Raw genomic sequence first — 19,813 nt, forward strand, 5'->3', positions numbered from 1 at the left:
TGATTTTAACGAATTGGTAAACTTAAATAACAACATTCTCATCGGTGAAGAAGATTATAGCCAACTTATCCCCCAATTAGCTTTGCTAAAGCAGAACGTCAGTTTGAGCACTTTCAAAATAAGTGAATTTTTTGTGTTTTTAAATAGTTTTTATTATTATTTAGGTTTACCAATTCCGGTTTTTTCTTTTTCTTACACGAAAAATACTTAAAATTTTAATAATACGAATCCAAAACATATTTAAAATGGTTTGGTAGATTAGGGAAAAAACCATAAATATGGCAACGTCGGCTGTGTCACCATTGGATCCAGTCTCATTAGAAGTATTAAAAATTTAAGTCTAATAATTCCTGAGATATATGGCCGATTTTTCACTAACCTTGTAGATAACCTGAAAACTAAATATATAATAACAAGTGTCTAAAAAATATAAAAATGAATGATAAAACATGATTGTTTATACCAGCAAACAGTGTAAACAACCTTTTTAAATAAAATCTCCAAAAATAATGACCACAACGGCTGATACACACACTAATAAAAAATCACAAAAATCAAAATACAAAGTTTAATCGTGAATAATTTGAGAGTTATAAGCCACCGTAAAGGCGTGGGTAGTATTGTATGGTCTGTTCATAGATATAAGAAAGTGACCAATTGCTTTTGAATGGGATTATCCAAGGGTGACATTAACATACAATGCAATAAGATTATTACCTAAAGTTTCGGAATTTAAATTCAAGTAAAATTGTGGTCCGTAATAGAAAATAATGTTATACCTACCTGTGTTTAATATTCTTTGGTTTGGTATACTACTTAGTTTAAGTTTATTAGTAATCATTCTTATTTCGTGTGTAATACAGCGTGTGTTGAATCGTGTGCGAATTATGCAAAATATGTGCAAGTCTAGTGTATCTCAGGAGATGCTCCCGCCCAAATGTAGACAAAACTATTCTATTGAGACTAGGGAAGTTATAAACAATGTTTATTTGACTCTCATAGAACAAAACAAAGTTGGGCAAATTCTGTTAAACAGATATATTACTGATATATTATGTGAATAATTTTAAGTAATTTAAAAATAATTTGTAATTTTATTTTAGATTTAAACATAAATACATACATAAATAAATAAATATTATTTAATATCTTTCCTAACAAACCCCCCAAATAATTAAATTCTAAGCAAAGTACGGACCTGTTCGGCCATATTTCATTCTTACAGCTTGCCCGGGTCTTTCCTTAATTCGTATCAGTTAGTCACTTTCTTATATCTATGAACAGACTTTACCTATGATGATTGTCACAGGTCTCGAGAGTGGTAGGTAGATGGACAGGTAGTTGACCTGCATGTACCTTAGTGTTTAAATTTATTATAATAGTTCCTTTTCGGCAGTTGCTGGCGAAGTTCGTTCTCGGAAATGGCAAATGGCTGCATTTTAAGTGCCGCTACCGTTGACACCGTTACACTGCTCTAATCGGAACGGCTCACTGTTTGACAGAAGACGCAAAATTTGACGATCACTCAAGTCAACTTAAGTTGAGTGGCGGGACATTTAATCTACATAACCTCAACTCTGAAAAAAAATTAGAATATGGAACCAGTGTAAATACCGCAAATACCTCCAGGATTATTAAACTGTACCATCGGGGCTTGGGGACTGAAGTGATAATCAGAGTGTAGTTTGAAATTACATTTTCATAATAATAATTATTTTATAATGCGGTGCTTCTCACAGGACATTGGACTAAATTGTTAATAACCACGAACCACGCCCATATCAAACCACAAAATATTAAAAAAAAAATAGAAAGAAATAGGCAACTTCAATAATCTAACCTCACTTACCCGGACAATAATGTCAACGCCAAATCAAATGTCAAATAATCGAACCCTTGAAAAAAATTCTGGCAACTGGTCTGAACTGTTGCGTAATAATCATTTTGAAATTTTGGACATTTTGTTTTATTGTTTTTCAAAAATTTTCCTATTGTGTAGTTAGTTCTGAAAGGTATTTTTAAACCCCATTTTGACAAATACTTTTAAACTTTTTCACTAGGTTCTCGTATGTATGTAATTGTTTTAAATTGTTCGTGTTCTGTATTAGGTTTCGGATAAATAGAGTTTACTGTTGTCTGGATTTGTTTTTTATTTATAATTTTATCGATAATGAACGGATTGTAGCCGTTGTTCAGTGCAATTTGTTCAATGATATTAAGTTCTTTGTTGTAATTTTCTGTTGAGAGTGGCGTATTAAGAAGTCTGTGTATAAAAGAGTGAAATGCAGCCGTTTTGTGTGTATAAGGGTGATTTGAGCTGTTATGTACGACTGTGTCCGTGTGTGAAGATTTATGGTAAATGGAAAAATGTAATTTGTTTTGCGTTTTCATAATAGTCAGGTCTAAAAAATTAATAGTCTGTCAATAAATTGTCTGTCCGTTCCAACAAACTAGCAAGACATCGTCCACGTATCTATACCACCATAGAAAACTTTTTCTTAAAAGATGTGCTTGTATGATATTTCAGTCAATTAGAATTAATTCTCATAACATTAATTAAGGATTTATTGTCATTTTCGGTATATATAGTAGCAGGTAGTTTGTAAATATTACATTTAATAAAGACACCAAACAATTGTCATGTGAATATATATATATATATATATATATATATATATATATATATATATATATATATATATATATATATATATATATATATATATATATATATATATATATATATATATATATACATATATATATTTCGTTCACCAAAGGATTCAATTTACAATAGAACTTGAAGAGGATAACAGTCTGGCCTTTTTAGATGTGCACATCACAAGGACCGAAGATGGACACTTGGAACACACTGTCTATAGAAAACCAACACACACTAATAGATATCTGAACGCTAAATCTCATCACCACCCATCACAGATACAGGCAGTGGCAAATACATTAATTGCTCGGTCCTTCAGGCTCACAAACGAGAGGAACAGAGATAAAGAATTGAAGAAAATTAGTACCTGTCTTCGACAAAACGGATACCAAAGGCGCACCATCAGCAAGGCAATCAGTAAACAACAACAGCCGCAGCAGAGAGTGCAGGACGAGACCCAACGAAGATCGATCGCTGTCCTGCCATACATCAAGGGGGTTACTGACAAAATCGGCCGAATATTACGGAAACACGACATATCAACGGCATACAAACCTGACCATACCATCGGAGCAATACTAAGAAATCCAAAACAAAAAATTACTCTGGAAAACCAAGGAGTATACAGTGTAGCATGCGGATCGTGCAGCCTGACGTATGTGGGACAGACCAACAGAAGGATTTCAGCCAGGCTCGAAGAACATCGTTTAGCCATAAGAAACAAACAAACAACATCTGCTTTGTTTCAGCACCAACATCAGACAGGCCATAAAATTGATTTCGGCACTTGCAAACAAATAGCTAATATTCCTGATTTTAGGACTAGGATTATACGAGAGGCCATCGAAATAGAAAAGTCCGGACACCTCAATACGAGAGACGACGCTCTGCATTTATCCAACACGTGGAGAACGATAATCAAACAGCAGAGCGATGCGCAGCAGCCAACGGGGACATCGCAACTACGATCGGGCGAAATTAACAACGCGACAATTCAGGGGGCGGAGCCACCTCCCCCGACGCACAAGCAGCACCGTTACCATCTCCGGCGCAGAGTATAAATACCGCACGCACCGCCGATAACCTCCCAGTGTTCGAAGTGTTTTCGGAGCGCGAGCATTGAAGATGCCAAGTGAGATTTTGGCGAAACGTCTGCAGGATTCCAGTCGGATGCAGGATTTGCAGGATTCCAGTCGGATGCAAGATTTGCAGGATTCCAGTCGGATGCAGGATTCCAGTCGGAGTTCAACGAGCGAACGGATGATATCCCGGAATATAGTGTCATCACATTTTTCCATCCGTGAATCAATACGTGAGAATATATATATATATATATATATATATATATATATATATATATATATATATATATATATATATATATATATATATATATCATCCGTTCGCTCGTTGAACTCCGACTGGAATCCTGCATCCGACTGGAATCCTGCAAATCTTGCATCCGACTGGAATCCTGCAGACGTTTCGCCAAAATCTCACTTGGCATCTTCAATGCTCGCGCTCCGAAAACACTTCGAACACTGCGCGACGCGAAAGAGAATTCTGTGTTTATTTTCAACGACGTGTGGTGCGACAAGCAAGATAAAATTCGCGAGTATTTTTCGATGTGCCGACACAAGGCCATCGACGCTATTTATCTCTCTCAGACATACTCCAAGGTACCCAAGCAATTGATACGTGACAATTGCAATATTGTCGCGTTGTTTAAACAGGATGACATGAATTTACATCACGTTTATGATGAACATGTCTCACATATATATATATATATATATATATATATATATATATATATATATATATATATATATATATATATATATATATATATATATATATATATATATATATATATATATATATATATATATATATATATATATATATATATATATATATATATATATATATATATATATATATATATATATATATATATATATATATATATATTGGCTATTAAATAATGCCTTGACATTTTAATTCTTGTAGACAACACCACCCCGGAAAAGTTCAATTTTTCATTTTACTAGAGCTTTTGAACGGTGAAACGGAAGGCAAATTTTTTCGACTGAAGGTACGAAAAAGACGCGCGAAAAATACGACATATCAAACACGCGCGCCCGTTGAATTTCAAACACCCTAGCGGTCCACCCCCCCACGCTTCGAGCCGCCTTTGCCACGAGGCTCGGTTTGATCCAATTATCGGCGCCCCTTTTCCGTTTGGAGCGGTCGTAATTTTCAAGTTAATAATAATTCCTAACGACAGCCTCACTCCCTGCACGACCGAGTGCCTTTTCATTTTATTCCCGAATTTCATCGCGTAATCGCGGACCCCAATAGATGGCGAGTTTTGAATCGCGCCCTGTTACCGGATCGGCCTGAAAAAAACCCAATAAACGACCGCACGTCTCAATAATAAGGAAACATGCGCCGTTGCCGCATTTAGAATCTATTTTTCCTACTCCGTTGTATTTTTTTAATATTATATGTTATTTACATTAAATCATCTATTGTTGGAATGATCTTGGGTTAGATAATGTGGAAATATTTGCTGAAAAATGATCAATTTTAAAAGAAAGTGATAACAGGTATCAGATTACAGTAGCCCGTGGAAGTTTTTTTTGAAAAATTGGCAAGCCTTTATGACCACATATCAAAAGTTCTAAGGAAATATCAGGTCAAAACCATATTTACCACTTGTCCAAAAATCTCTCAACATCTTCTATCTGTCAAAAATCAAATTTGAGATGCCAGGGACTTTACAACATTCCATGCATATGAGGCAAAGAATACATCGGAGAGACCGGACGAAAAATATTAACTAGACTTAAAGAACATGAAAGAGTAAAAATAAATAAGAACTAAAAGTTCAGATTTTCACGAAATTATATATTTTATATTATTATATATATTATATATTTATATTTTTCGGTATATATAGTAGCAGGTAGTTTGTAAACATTACATTTGATAAAGACACGATGTTGTCAAAACAATCGTTATGTCATAATATATAATTTCGTGAAAATCTGAACTTTTAGTTCTTATTTATTTTGATAAATGGATTTTCATCAAGTAAAAGCCACCTCAGTTCACCATGAAAGAGCCTGAAGATTAAGAGAAATAAACTCATCACCAGTTGCCGAATACAATCACACAACCGGACATCAAATTTTATTTGATAAAACTAAAATTCTTGCATGTAATCAATTCTTCCACCAACGAAAAATCCGAGAGTCTATAGAAATCTGAAAGCAACCTAACAATCTTAACCGCGGCTCAGGTCTTTACCTGTCACCAATATGGGAATCAGTCATTCAGCTTACTTACTTACCCCTACCCCTTGAACTACCCAGTGAAAACAGCATCCCAAGGTCAAAGCTCGAGAACCAGGTACATAAATACCTACTTACTGGAAGGATCACATTCAAATACCTCCGTAATATATACGAACATATTACAATTTAGATTAAACTCTTAAACTAAACAATGTTAAAGTAAACACCTATTTACGTTTCAAATATAAATTTCAAGTTTCTACAAATATTCGTTACCGTCCGTCTCGGGCAAGAACTACTTAATGCAGAATGAACATTTAAAAAACAATAATTTCATGCTCTATTTAAGAAACGAGTCGAAACTTTTGAGTTGATTTTATAATGTACATTTAGTTTTTTTTTTATTTGGGACGAGGTTTTTTTAAAAGTTTACAACTTTTTGCGTGTAACATTTTTCGGGGAAGGCTCTATTCTCTTCCACACGCGCAGCGTTGTCGGTTTTCTTTCATTAAGTTTAGGTAAAAATTTTTCAATATCCAATATTACATAACAATTATTGTGTGATCTGTTTTTATAAGACATTTAGTGTTCGAGAAACTAAAAACTAAAGAAATGAATGTTGCAAACACAACTTTATGACATATTAAGGAATAAACAACAAAAATGACATCATATAAAAGGTTGTCTGGGGGTCTTGCTTTGAGTTAATTTTAGTGGTTGCCGAACGATTTGCGCGATTTAAAAATGGCAACCGTGTAGGAAGTCATAAATCCAGTAGGCGGTTTCGCATCAAAGAGTCGCGGTTTCTTGGTCAAAAGGTTTTTGTTCCCTTTTTTTTTTGCACGCGTCGCTCTGACAGATAATATATCTTTCTCTACCGAGCCAAATTCCGTGGCTTTTGCTTGAACATAATCTTGGGATAATTTCATTCAAAAGATGTCCCCTAATAATTCCCAATACGCATCACATGTCTTATGGATATAGTGCCGTTAGAAGCCAAGGTGGCCGAATTGAGGCAGAGAGACTCGTTATTGTATTTACATAGAACAAGTGAATTTTCAGCATTTGGCGATAGTTTTGGCAACAATTTATTTTCAAATCAGCCCTCAATTGAATCTTTGAAGTTTTTGGCAGACAAAAATAAGACACCTACCACCATTTTTGGACCCAGCATGAAACATTATTATGCGTTTTCTATGTGAAGGCGGCAGGTCTAGTACACACCTGTTACTATTATCACACCGTCCTTTTTTACTGTGTCCTGAGTGTCGAACCAAGTTTCGTCTAAATATGTTATTTAAATAATTCACCCTCCATTGCGAAATTCTTTGAGATTCCATTAGCACATGACGTTTGTTAATTGTTTGGAGCTGAAAATCCATTTTCTTCAAAAAAGTACGCAACGATTCTTTGGCACAACTAATGTTGAAGCCTGTCAGTACTTTTTTATGCAGTTCTTCTAGGGTTAAAACACTAAAAAAACTAGCGAAGTACCAGCTTTTTCTCTCACTTTCCTCTTGCAACAATTTTTCTTACAGTTGACTTCGGAACTTTGGTCATGTCACTTGTTTTTATTGCTGCTCCTACTTCCCCTTCCGAATTTCTTATAAAATTGTAAACATTCAAAACAATTGAAGACAATTAGCATCCAAAGACAACCGTTTTTTATTTGCTGAAGCAATTCGTCTTCTAAATTGTCATTTGGTTCGACTACCATCTCCGCTTGGTCTTCAAATTCTGCGTTGTTTTCCATGTCTTCTTCTAACAGTGTTAAAAAACATGAACCTTCCAAAAGTGTTTAATTGTAAAATTCTAATAAATATTTATCTGTATTCTTGTGACCTCCCTTTATCTACCGCGAAATGATTATTTTCAAACTTGCCTGTAAGGTAAATAGAATACAGGTACTTGCTTTGAACTATCCAGTGAAAACAGCCTAGCAGGGTCAAATCTCGTACCTACTGGAAGGATCACAGTCAAATAATAATAATAAATTGCCTTTATTGTTGGATATTGATATATACAAATATAAAGTAGCTACTCCACTTAACCTCTTAAATTTTTAAAAATAAATATAGTATAATGGATAAATGTAATAGTAATATGGAACAATAGAAAGTTATTAAAAGTAAAAATAAAAAGAACAACATTGAAAATCTCAAATGAAGTTAGCAGTTTCAACTTGAAATATTTTGTAAAGAATTTAATTGAATGTGATTTTACTGATTCGGGTATAATATAAAAAATTACGACAGCGTTATTAGAAGATGATCTGCGGAATAAAGATAAACAATACCGTGGCAGTGAGAGTGTGTAGGGGTGCCTTGAAGCCACCGTTGATTGAACATTACGAAACTGTAATTTAGCTCGTAAGTAGGACGGATTGGATGTGCTAGTAATTGGGAAAACCATAGACGCCAAAAAGTACTTGAAAGTACTGTCAATTTTTAGCCAGTTAGGTTCCTGGATTTTGTGGAAAATGCCATCAAATTTACTCAAGCCAAAAATAAATCTGCAACAGCTGTTTTGCTTTTTTTGCTTTTGCTAGCCTGCGGAACTTTCTTTGAAAAGTTGACTAAACCATAGTTCATAATCGAAAGGATAAGTGATTGCGCTAAAAGTTTCCGTAAACTGAAATTAATGACAGTATAAATGGCGCAAAACCAAACAAGACTTTTTCTTTCACCAACAAAGATACATATTTCACGAATCTAAGTCAACAATCATATATAACACCAAGGTTTTTATTACAATTCACAATTTTCAAATGTTAATTAATAAATACATTTGGGATACTTGTTCAATGTTTAGGAGAAAAGAACATTACACTGCATTTTTTAGCGTTAAGTTGAAAACTATGCCTAGAAGAATATAGAAATAAGTTACGCAAATAGCTGAGTGTCATCAGCAAATGAATGAAAATTCAAATATTCGATGGATGTATAGATATCAGAAAAACAATTTAAGAATAATATAGGCCCAAGGACGGAACCTTGCGGTACACCTGATGAGACAGGGACAAATTCAGAACTTACATTGTCAGTCAAGGGTAACTCTCTGATATCTGTTAGCTAAGCAGTTTTCAAAAAATCGAGTGGAAACATCATCGTAGGCACACTGGAGAGGAAAAGCGCTACACGGTCGGTACCTAGCGACGATTGAGGGTGACCGGACGGCTTTTCTGCGTTCGGGCGGTTTGTTCCCCGAAACTGAGGGATTTATCTTGGCTATCCAGGACCAGGTCATGGCTACAAGATCATACAGAAGCCGAATACTTAAACAAAATGTGGAGAGTGTGATGTGCCGTATTTGCTGAAAGGTAGAGGAAAGTTTGGACCATCTAATGGCAGGATGTGAAGTATTAGGTCATAAGGCTTACCTCGACAGACACAACCAAGTCGCTAAAATAATCCACCAAGAGATCAGAGTGCAGTACATGGGACTAAAAGATACGATACCGTACTACCTGTATGAGCCCCCAACCCTTTGCGAAAACAAGCTTTCATCATAGACGTGGCTATACCATTGCCTAGCAACATATCGAGGAAGTATACTGAGAAAATCAATAAATACTTGCCACTAGCGGATGAAATAAAAAAAAGAGCTTACACGAAGGACTTCAAACCCTGAGTTTTGGAAACCAAAGACTTTATATCCCTATGCAAAAGTCAGTGCATGTAGAATAGTGCGCAGGATTCTTGGAGGTATCTGAAATCGAATATGGTTGCTCAAGTTCAGCCTTCTTGTCTAAGGACCGAGGTTGAATATATTGATCAGAGTAATCTGAGATGAGGGGAAAATTATAATAATAATAATAATAATAATAATAATAATAATAACAATAATAATAATTTATTTATACGGTTTTACACAAGTCAGCAAAAACATTGAGCAAAATCTACATATATGTATAATTATAAAGGCACCGCGACATAACACAAAAAACGCTAACCATTATTAAAATTGGTAAAAAAAGTTATCAAATGAGTAATAGGCACCATCCAGCAGAAGTGATTTGACCTTAATAGAGAATCGTCTCTCCGGCAGCCCTCTGACGCTTAGAGGCAATAGATTGAAGAATTTAGGTCCATAATAGTTCTTATAATTTCTAGTCTTTGCAATTCTTGAGTAGTTAATCAACATATAATTTCTGTTTCTGGCGAGATATTGATCCTGAATAAATATAATAACATGGAACAGTTAATATTTGGAGATCTTTAAACTTTGCTCTTACGTCATCCCTAAAATTCGACTGCGTCGCCGCTACTATAATATATATGCTAATGAGGAAAGGTTCGTAGTTCGATACAGAAAACAAGCAACGTGAATGCATTAAACGTTGATCTGAAATGTAGCCGTCCAACAAATTTCACAACACAAGCATTTTTACCAAAATGTGGTTATTTTCGAGCTGGGAATTAGAACGTCCAACAGTCTAACCCATTCGGAACTGTTAGCGCGGAAATACAAAGTCCCTTCGACATTTCCAAAGCAAACAAACCGATTACTCGGTAAAAACTACTTGCGGCTCGTTAAAAATAGTTACCGGGTGAAGCAAATGACCGCGCGTAAATTAGTTTACTGAGATAACTTGACTCGCGACGTTTCGCTTTGACGGTCGACCAGCGGCGTAGGTCGGGGGTTTCTCGAACGGACGTACCTATACGCCAACGGGCCAATTCTTTTTTTTTGCGTCGAATTAACCGTTAAGCGGACGCCGCTGATATTTTTTCTCCACGTTTTTTCAATTTATCGCGTCGGAAAACATCCGGACGCGCACCAATATCGCCCCAGCGGGCTTATTTAACCCAGAATCGTAATCGACTGCATGTGTTATCATTATTGTACTATTTTTATATTTACATATCGCGTACATATTTTCAACTCGAACCCCGCGGCGGATTCGAGTCCCATTGGTTTTTTCGTACGCGAATGACGTAGAACGCGCAGCGCTGCCAGGGTAGAATTTCGCAAACTGGGTCGTAAAAATAGCACCAGCGAGGAAATACCCCGCTAGCTACCTGCGCTAGCTTTCCTTAATAGAAAAAAATTAAAAATCCTACAACAAGAGTGATTTGCATTACTTTTCAAAAATGACTTTATAATTATAATTAATAATGCGATGTGTTCCGAAAATTCTTAACATTCATTAGCAAACAAATTAAATGAAACTAAAATCAGACGGACGAGACAAAAATCCAAATTGCAAAGTAGCGACAAGACGTGACCAAAACAATAACATCAGTCTATCTTCTATTATCTATTGGGTTGTTCGGAAAGTCATTTCGTTTTTTTTGGGGAACATGAAAGACAGTTTTCGTATAATGAATAAATATTTTATTAAATTATATATTGGCCATTCTGGTCCAACACCTTTTGCCATCTTTCTGGCAGTAACATAATTCCCCTCTCATAAAAGTTTTGGTCCTTGCTGGCAAAAAACTGGTTCAGGTGATTTTTGACATCTTCATTTGAGGTAAAGGTTTTGCCATCCAAAAAATTTTGCAGGGACCGGAAGAAATAGTAGTCGGAAGGCGCCAGATCTGGAGAATATGGTGGATGTTGCAGTACGTCCCATTCAAGCTGTAAAAGTTTTTGGCGAGTGACCAAACTTGTGTGAGGTCTCGCATTATCCTGTTGATTAATTCGGGCCTCTTCTCTTTAAGTGAATTATTCAATTTGTCCAGTTGATGACAATAGACTTCTGAATTAATCGTTGTATTGTCCGGCAAAAGCTCAAAAAAAAACGATTCCTTTGACATCCCACCAAACGGAGAGCATCACCTTTTTTTGGTGAATGATGGCTTTTGACACGCTTTGAGCCGGTTCATCTTTTCTGCTCCATGACCTCTTGCATTTAACATTGTTGTATACAACCCATTTTTCGTCCCCAGTAATAATCCGCTTCAAAAATGGATCATTTTCTTGACGTTTGAGGAGCGAATCACACACGTCAACGCGACGACACAAATTTCGCTCCGTAAAGACATGGGGCACCCACACATCGAGCTTCGAGGTTAAGCCCATGCCTTTCAAATGGCCATAAACAGTCGAATTCGACAAATTTAATCTCTCACCGATCTCTCGTGTGGTTATTCGCCGATTTGCATCAACTAATGCCTTTATCGCATCTTTGTCAACTTCGACCGGCCTTCCAGACCGTGGTGCATCTTCGACATCAAAATTGCCGGATGGAAATTTTGCAAACCAGTTCTGGCACTGGCGTACTGTTAACACGCCTTCTCCATACACATCCGTCAATTTTTTTCTCGCTTGGACAGCATTTTTACCTTTTCTGAAGTAAAAAAGTAAAATATGACGAAAATGCTGCTTATTGCTCTCCATATTTAAAAGGGCACCAACCAAAAACTACTGCGTAGAATTAATAGAACTTTTTCACACACAAGCCTTGCAATATCAGCTCTCAAGACATATAATGGTTATGCGGCTTAAGTGTGAAGTTGGTTTCGAAAAAACGTAATTAAGTTCTCTGACGGGAAAAAACGAAATGACTTTCCGAACAACCTTATATTATAAACATTTTTGGGTAAACGGAAAAAAGCAATTGGGAATTTTCACTTTGGTTGGTTAATTTTATTGGGTAAATTTTAAGAGGCATTCTTGGTGTGTTAGTTCTAAAGCAGAAAATATCTAAATATAATAACATATAAATAAAAGTGTCCCGTGTCAATTATTCTTCGTAATACTAGAAGAAATAGGTATACAAGCGTACTGATTTCATCACCATTTGTAATTGGTTACCAAATGGTCATCGATTCAACAAAATCGGATACCAGGACGCAAGAAAGCTTTTATGCTAGGACTCTAAAAAAACTTCGTCATTCTTATCAACTCTGACAATTCGACGGCCTTGAAAGAGTACGTTCGACGTTCTATTGGGTAAAACCGAGAGAATCAACGAAATGTGAGAAAATAACTTGCTCACATACCTTGCAAAACCTAACCTTTAAAAATTACGGCGGCAAGTAATCAAAATTTATAGGTAAACTAAAGATTAGGTTACCTTCTTTTTGCTTCTTGCGCTGATGATGTTTTGAACGCATGTTATCTTGAGCATTCGGTTATACTTCGAATACTTCTAACTTCTATAATTGAAGCTTTTGGACGCGCATGGAGATATTTCTGTTGCTTAAAATTGGCTTCCAGGGATTTCTTCAGCAGAGTTACACATCTGTTCTTCTCGCTATAATTCAGTTCCTCTTCTTAGCATTAATTTTAAACCCTCACGATGTATTTATTAATGTTGTTAATATTTTGTGATAACATATGTGTGATTTGTGATAGCATATATCTCGTTGATTAATTTAGAAGCTTAAGATATGTTGTATATAAACTAACAGAGACAGTGGAGACTGTAAAGACAAGGAAACTTGTTTACCTGGGTCACCTTATGCGTGGAAAAAGGTACCACATGCTATAAATAATAATACAGGGAAAAATACAAGGCAAGAGAAGCGTGGGGAGAAGACGCATTTTATGTCTGAAAAGAGAGTGGTACTACTGTACATCAATAGAATTATTTTGAGCAGCCGCGTCCAAAGTGAGAGTCACCATGATGATAGCCAACCTTCTCAGAGGAAAAAAAAGAAGGCTATAGTATTTTTCACTTAAAATTAATTCTACCCACGATTTTTTTCATCTAGATTGCGCAATCAGCACTGTGTACAACTTAAACTTTTCCCATTTTTCCAAATAAAATTGCAATTCAATTTGTATAGTCTTTAAAAGTGACTTGTGATTATTAACTACAGGAATAATTTACTAATCTTGCCATTGGGTCCTGCCTCAGCATAACATTATTATTTACGACGTAAACATTATTTACAACATAAACACCGGATTTAGGTCACACTTTGTTTAACCTCTTAACTTCAGTTTTCTTTTTTTGGTTGACAGGTATGACGTTTTTTAGTTCACATAACCACCACGCCTTTAACTATCCAAATGACGGCTACACTAACCAAAAGTTAGCAAACTTTTACTGATATGTGGTCTTCTTCTTTTTATTTTACATCTTGTGGCCTTAGCAAAGTTTTTTGGCCTTAGTCCAAGTGCTTGCTCATTTGCTTATTTCAGCTTGTTTTTTGTAGACAGGGAACGTTAAATGTGATTGCTTCTTGATTATAAAGTGGAATAATCGACTGGCGCTGTGCTTGAACTATGCAAATGTCAAGCGCATACGGCGTTGCCAAGCTAATGATTCCAAACGTTCACATTTCCTGAAACTTTCCGTGTGTGTTTAGCAACAGATAGAAAGAGACAGACGTTCAACAAGTTCGCGTTTCAGTTTAAAGACTACGGTTTTTGCACGCATTTCGACTCGTAGCCGCGTGTCGTAACACAACCGAATGGAATCTAGTTTCTTCCATAAGAGCGATTGTTCGATAATTAGCCGTTGTTAACTAACGTCGCGGAATGCTAACGGCCATACCAGGGACCCGTTTAATTGCCTCGTTTTTCCCTACCCGTCGTCTATTTTCCCGTTTTCCTAGGAAGAACGTTCGCGTCTCCCCGGTTTGACTATCGGGTGATTTACGATTCTCTCTCCATCCCTTTCCCTGCCCACTCGCAGATAACTTCTTACGTTTACGAAGTTAATTACGTCAGACGGCTTCAATTATTTTCCTAATTATCTGAGGAGAAACGGCCGTCGAGATAATTGTAAATTTAGTATCAAAGAACACGAGAAGGCGACGATGATGATGATATCGGGTCCCGGACCAACTCCGGGCTCTTTTGTTTTGTTGTTCGTTGTTGTTCCGTCCGTCAAATCAAATCGAAACCTTAACGTCGAGTTGCTAACTTTCCAAACGCGAGACAAATTTTGATCGGCAAAACGGATTCCGTGTACTAGGGGTTATTCACCCGAACCCTTCGTTAAAAGTTTATTGGGATGCGAGTTAAACACCAATTTCAATTCTTGCAGGTGGTAAATACAGGGTTCCTTGAACCGGAGCTGTCTTTTAGAGCAGAGTGTTTAAAAGAGGATAAAACTTATATTCATCATCATTCATTGACCCCGAGCTTCCCAGCTTAGGGGAGGTAAGGAGGGAAGATGTGTGGGCATATTGCATCGGAAGATCCGAATGGTCTGCCCCAGCTGTCAAAGAACTTACTTTAACTTGCTTCTCATCGGTTCATAAGACGTAGTGGGGAGTTTTTTTTTGATATAATTAATTTTTTTCGTTTCTCCAATCCTCAATTTTGGGTAAAATATTTTCTATTCAATGAACCTTGTTAAAAGAGTTATTTCAATAAATGGGTACACACCTTATTTCTCCTGACATCAATGATGTTACTTTTTACTTTATTTATTTCTGCTGATGAGTTGAAGTTATCTATGTGGTTGTCTCTCCAGTATTGTGTATTATCAAAAAGAACTCTTCACCATGGTATAACTTCTAGATGGGGAAATATCAATCCATTTTCAAAAACCGGTTTTGGTATTTGGCATTATTGGTTGACTCTGATGTCAAAGTGAAATACAATGAAATTCCACAACATTAGGGCTATCAATAATTGTATTTATCATATTAAGCGATCAAAGCTGGGATCTGGGTGCCTTGCTGAGCTTTGGATTTTTAATCTTTTGTGAAACGTAACAGAAGTTAATTGCATGGAGTATGGATGGGAGTTGTTACTACGTTCTTTTGCACTAAGAAGACTGATACACTCAACTTATGACACACCCTTTTCTCTCGAAGAAAACCCAAAATCATCAACTCTACAATTGGTTGCCTCTACCTGATTTTTAAAATAGCTCTACAGATGAGCTTCTTTGGGCCTTGTGGATCTTTTGTGAGAACTCTCGCTTATCTCTGTTTATTATTATAATAGTTTGTCTTCTTTAGGTTTTTCCAGAAGATTTTCCGATACAATCTGGGTATTTTGCTGAGGTTTGGATTTTTCATCCTTTTGGGAAAAGTAGCAGAAGATAAATTGCTAGTGTCGATTTTATGAATTCACATCTTGAGTGTACTGTAAAAACAAGGAGCCGTCGCTAACTGTTTTTCTGTGGAAGAAAACACAAAAGATGACCTTCTATGCGCTTTATGAACCAGTTGTTAGGACTCTCGCTTATCTTCCTTTATGATAGTTTTTCTTTAGATGTTGCAACTAAATGTATTTTGTATGTTTTTCTTAGCGGCATGGCCTATGCAGATCTTGTTGTTTTTCTTGATTATTCTATTGTAATTTGTACATGCGGCTAGACACGTTGATAAATAAATAATAACCGTCACCGTCGCTCCATGGAAATCGTATATATACATTATACAGTTTGGCAAATGTCGGGAAACGTCGAATAATCGACACTTGAAGTGCGTGCGACGACAGACGTAAAGTAAATCGAAACTTAATTGCAGCCTTGATTATCCGTCGCGACTATTTGGACTGGGTCCCCCTTGAACGACGACCTCCCACCACCGCCACCCCATCGCCCCCCAACAATACCGGGGCAGTCAGACAACTTTCGTGGGCACGGAGACGCGAGGGTATACAGTTGAGGTGGGGCATTATTCATTATAAGAAAATTTAAACGAGACCGTCCATTTTTCGAACGTAGTGGGAGATGCATCGTTACGGGTGCACTTGTTACTAATCAATCATCGCACGCCACTGGATTGTAAAGTTATATCCACTTAACTGTTGTTCGATTTTAGTACCGTATTTCCAGATATTTCCGCAATTGCAGGTATCAAAAAAATTTCACAAACTTACCGAAAGATATTTAATTTAATCTCTACATCCTTAGGTTTCTGATATTCTTGGTCAAAATTTTTACATTTTACAAGTGTTTATTTGTAACCCTATTAGAGCGAAACAATGCGCGGGAAAGATTACTGCACCTCAGAGTCTGCTAGAAATGGCCAAATTTCTTATAATAATAACATAACCATCTCTGAAAAGGTTATATTTAGGGGCCTCTTATCCCCGAAAGGATAATTAGGGTTTAACGGCGGCCAAGATGTCAACGATATAATTCGAATTAAACTATACATTTTAATATCGCAACAACGTCAGTCTGATTGCCCGTATAACCGTTTCACCCTTTGTTTACTGCCGTATAGTTCCAATACCCCGAACCTGGATAAAGAATGGGCGGGTAATTTCGACGACAGCAAAGCCGGGGAACATCTCTCCTAATTTTCGTTTTATTTGCCCGACCGCCTTTTTTTTCGGGGGGTGCCTTTATTGGTTTGTTTTCCAAACTGCGAAACACACAATACACTTTGATCGCCCGAACACAAACGTTAGGGAAGTCAGTGGAAATATCCGCCCCACTAGAACAGAACCAAAATGTGCGTAAAATACTGTTTTACTATTACAGGATCATAGGAACCAATTTAAAATTTAGGCTGGGCAAATTAAATGATAAAACTACTAAGTTAGGAATCAGCTAGATTATACCAGCAGTTTTAATAATAATTTCCTTCATTTTAGCGGGAGTGTCAGTTTTAATGAAATGATTGCTAGTTTAAATACAAATCGAGGTATTGGAGTATAATTGGATGTCATTTTAGATCGTTTCAGTTTTCTTTCCTATAACTGTATGAGGTTAATAAGTTAAACCAAATTAAATTAAAACAATGTTTAGTGTGAGTTGAAATGCAAATTAGGATTAGTATATAGCTGGATGTCAGTTGAAAGTAGATCACTCACAATTTAAATCTTATAAATTTTACATCAGTTGACTGTTAGTTTAAATACAAATTGATGTTAGTATTATTGGTATTGGTATTAAAGGGGGGCGCCCTCGCGGGCGTCTAAGCACTTAGGCCACCAGATGGGCCCGTTGTGCCCCCAGGCCGCTCTAGAGGGCGTCCAGAATGCCGCCCCTCCTGTAGAAGGTCAGCAACTCCTTTAGCCCAATACCGTGCACTGAGTCCGGATCGATCAGGGCCGTTCCGAAGACTCCCAATCTTGCCCATGTCAAGGCAGGGCACTCGGTGAGCAGATGATACGGGGTCTCCTCCCCTTCCATGCACCACCTACACTCCGGGTCGTCTCCAATGACTAGCAAGCAGAGATGCCTCCTAAGCCTGCAATGTCCTGTGTAGGCCCCTGTTAGTGCTCTACACTCCCTCCTGGTCAGTCTAAGCAGCTCCCTGGTCCGAGGAAGGGCGGGCCCATCCATCATAAGCCTCGCCTGCCTCATTCCCGGAGCAACTCTCCAGTCCCCCGCGGCCCGGTCTCTCGCCCAGGCTTCGAGAGCTCCCCGCCTCACACACGGGGCGATCCCCAAGCGGGGCTCTGGCCCTATATGCCTATGCGAGGAACCCTCCCTGGCTAAGGCGTCCGCTGCCTCATTGCCCCGGACACCGGTGTGACCCGGGACCCAGACCAACGTGACCTTTCTCTCCTCAGCCACCCTTCTTAGTACCCCTTTGCACTCCTTTATCAACAAGGAGCGCGTACGCACCGACTTCAGCGCCATGAGTGCAGCTCTACTATCCGAGCAGAAGAAGACTCTCCTGCTTCCGTAGTTGAGCCGAAGCACCTCTCTGGCCGCCATCAATAAAGCGAAAATTTCCGCCTAAAACACAGTGCAGTACTGACCCAGAGGGACCGACAAGCTTGATCCCGTTGTCTCGCAGTACGCTCCAGCTCCGGCCAGATCTCCCATTCTGGACCCGTCCGTGTACCAGACAAGTCCATCCCAGGAGCCGACTCTGCCCTCTCTCCAATCTTCCCTTGATGGGAAGAGAAAGGTCAATTTATCAAAGAAGGTCATCTCGGGGATCATGACGTCACGATGTTAGTATAGGGTTCAATGACGGTTTAAATCGTATACATTTTTTCCGTATAATCCTCAGCTAAATGCAAATTGGTATTGCTATAATTTAGAGTTTAAACGTTTTTTTCTACTATGAATGTTCAGTTAAAATTAGTTCAGTGTCAGTTTAAATGTAAACTGACAGCAGCGCGTTATTAAACGTTAAAATTTAAAACATTACCTGACTTGAGCTGGTTGGAGTAGAATTTAGAAAAAAAATTATTAGATTTTTTTCCAAATTTAATAATAATTTTTCTGATTTTCTAATTTGGGGTGACTCCGAAAACTATTTTTACAAATTTAAGTTCTTACGCGTTTTTGGATTTACGGGTTACTTACAGTATTTAGAAGTTGTTGCACCTCTCCCCTTCCACCCCACCGAAGAAAAAAAAACACACACACACACACACACACAAATATTTTTCTACTAATTAAAGTAATTTTTGAAGACGACGATTTCAAATTAGGATCTAAAAATTTTACCGAACCAAAACATTTCGAACGACATTCTGTGCGAAGCAAATCTCAAGACAAAAAATCAGTTTTTGTATCTTAGGATTACAACGTTTCTCCTTATTTTACGGACGCGGCACGGGCAAACTTTCCACGCGTACGCCTTTCCCCATTATACTTTCGGGATTTTATTAAAACTTATATTACGAGCTTCGCATCTTGTCTTATTACCGAAACCCTATACGAATATTCGGGTATTACCCGAGTTCTTTGTTCTCGGGTGCTTCCAGATCTTTGTTCTCTAATCTCTACACCGAAATAGAGTCGCAGCCACTTTGCGACATGACGAGTAAACATGGTTTTATCTCAGCCGCCGCGGGTATGCGCCGCCCCGTCCTACCGACTGCGCCGTAAAAAAAAGTCACGCGCAATAAAATTTCACAGAAATAAGTTTTTGTTGGCTGGGCGAAGCAAGCAAAAAAAAAGTTCCGCCCGATCGCATTTACTACCGCCCCCGGGGGGTCGAAAAGGGGCGGAAGGCTTGAAATATTATGCCGGTCCTTCATAACAGACCGCCGTCGGCTGGATTCTAAATTACAA

At 37.5% G+C, this 19,813-nt stretch overlaps 2 protein-coding genes across 5 annotated transcripts in view; one reads left to right on the forward strand and one right to left on the reverse strand.

The window, feature by feature from the left end:
• LOC132699334 (probable methylthioribulose-1-phosphate dehydratase) overlaps positions 1–19,813 on the forward strand; it is a 106,266-nt gene that overhangs the window by 19,053 nt on the left and 67,400 nt on the right. Inside the window, exon 2 of one of the 3 annotated variants that reach the window (XM_060665986.1) lies at positions 16,350–16,491. The exons of the other annotated variants lie outside the window; for them this stretch is intronic. The gene's annotated coding sequence lies outside the window, so the exon portion shown is untranslated. The remainder of the gene's footprint in view (positions 1–16,349; positions 16,492–19,813) is intronic. 3 annotated transcript variants of the gene reach the window in all.
• Positions 1–19,813, reverse strand: part of LOC132699333 (cardioacceleratory peptide receptor-like) — a 99,403-nt gene that overhangs the window by 15,927 nt on the left and 63,663 nt on the right. The window lies entirely within an intron of this gene.

This window comes from Cylas formicarius, unplaced genomic scaffold (genome assembly GCF_029955315.1).
Source record: "Cylas formicarius isolate icCylForm1 unplaced genomic scaffold, icCylForm1.1 PGA_scaffold_3__17_contigs__length_32017465, whole genome shotgun sequence".
In the NCBI taxonomy this organism is placed as follows: Eukaryota; Metazoa; Arthropoda; class Insecta; order Coleoptera; family Brentidae; genus Cylas; species Cylas formicarius.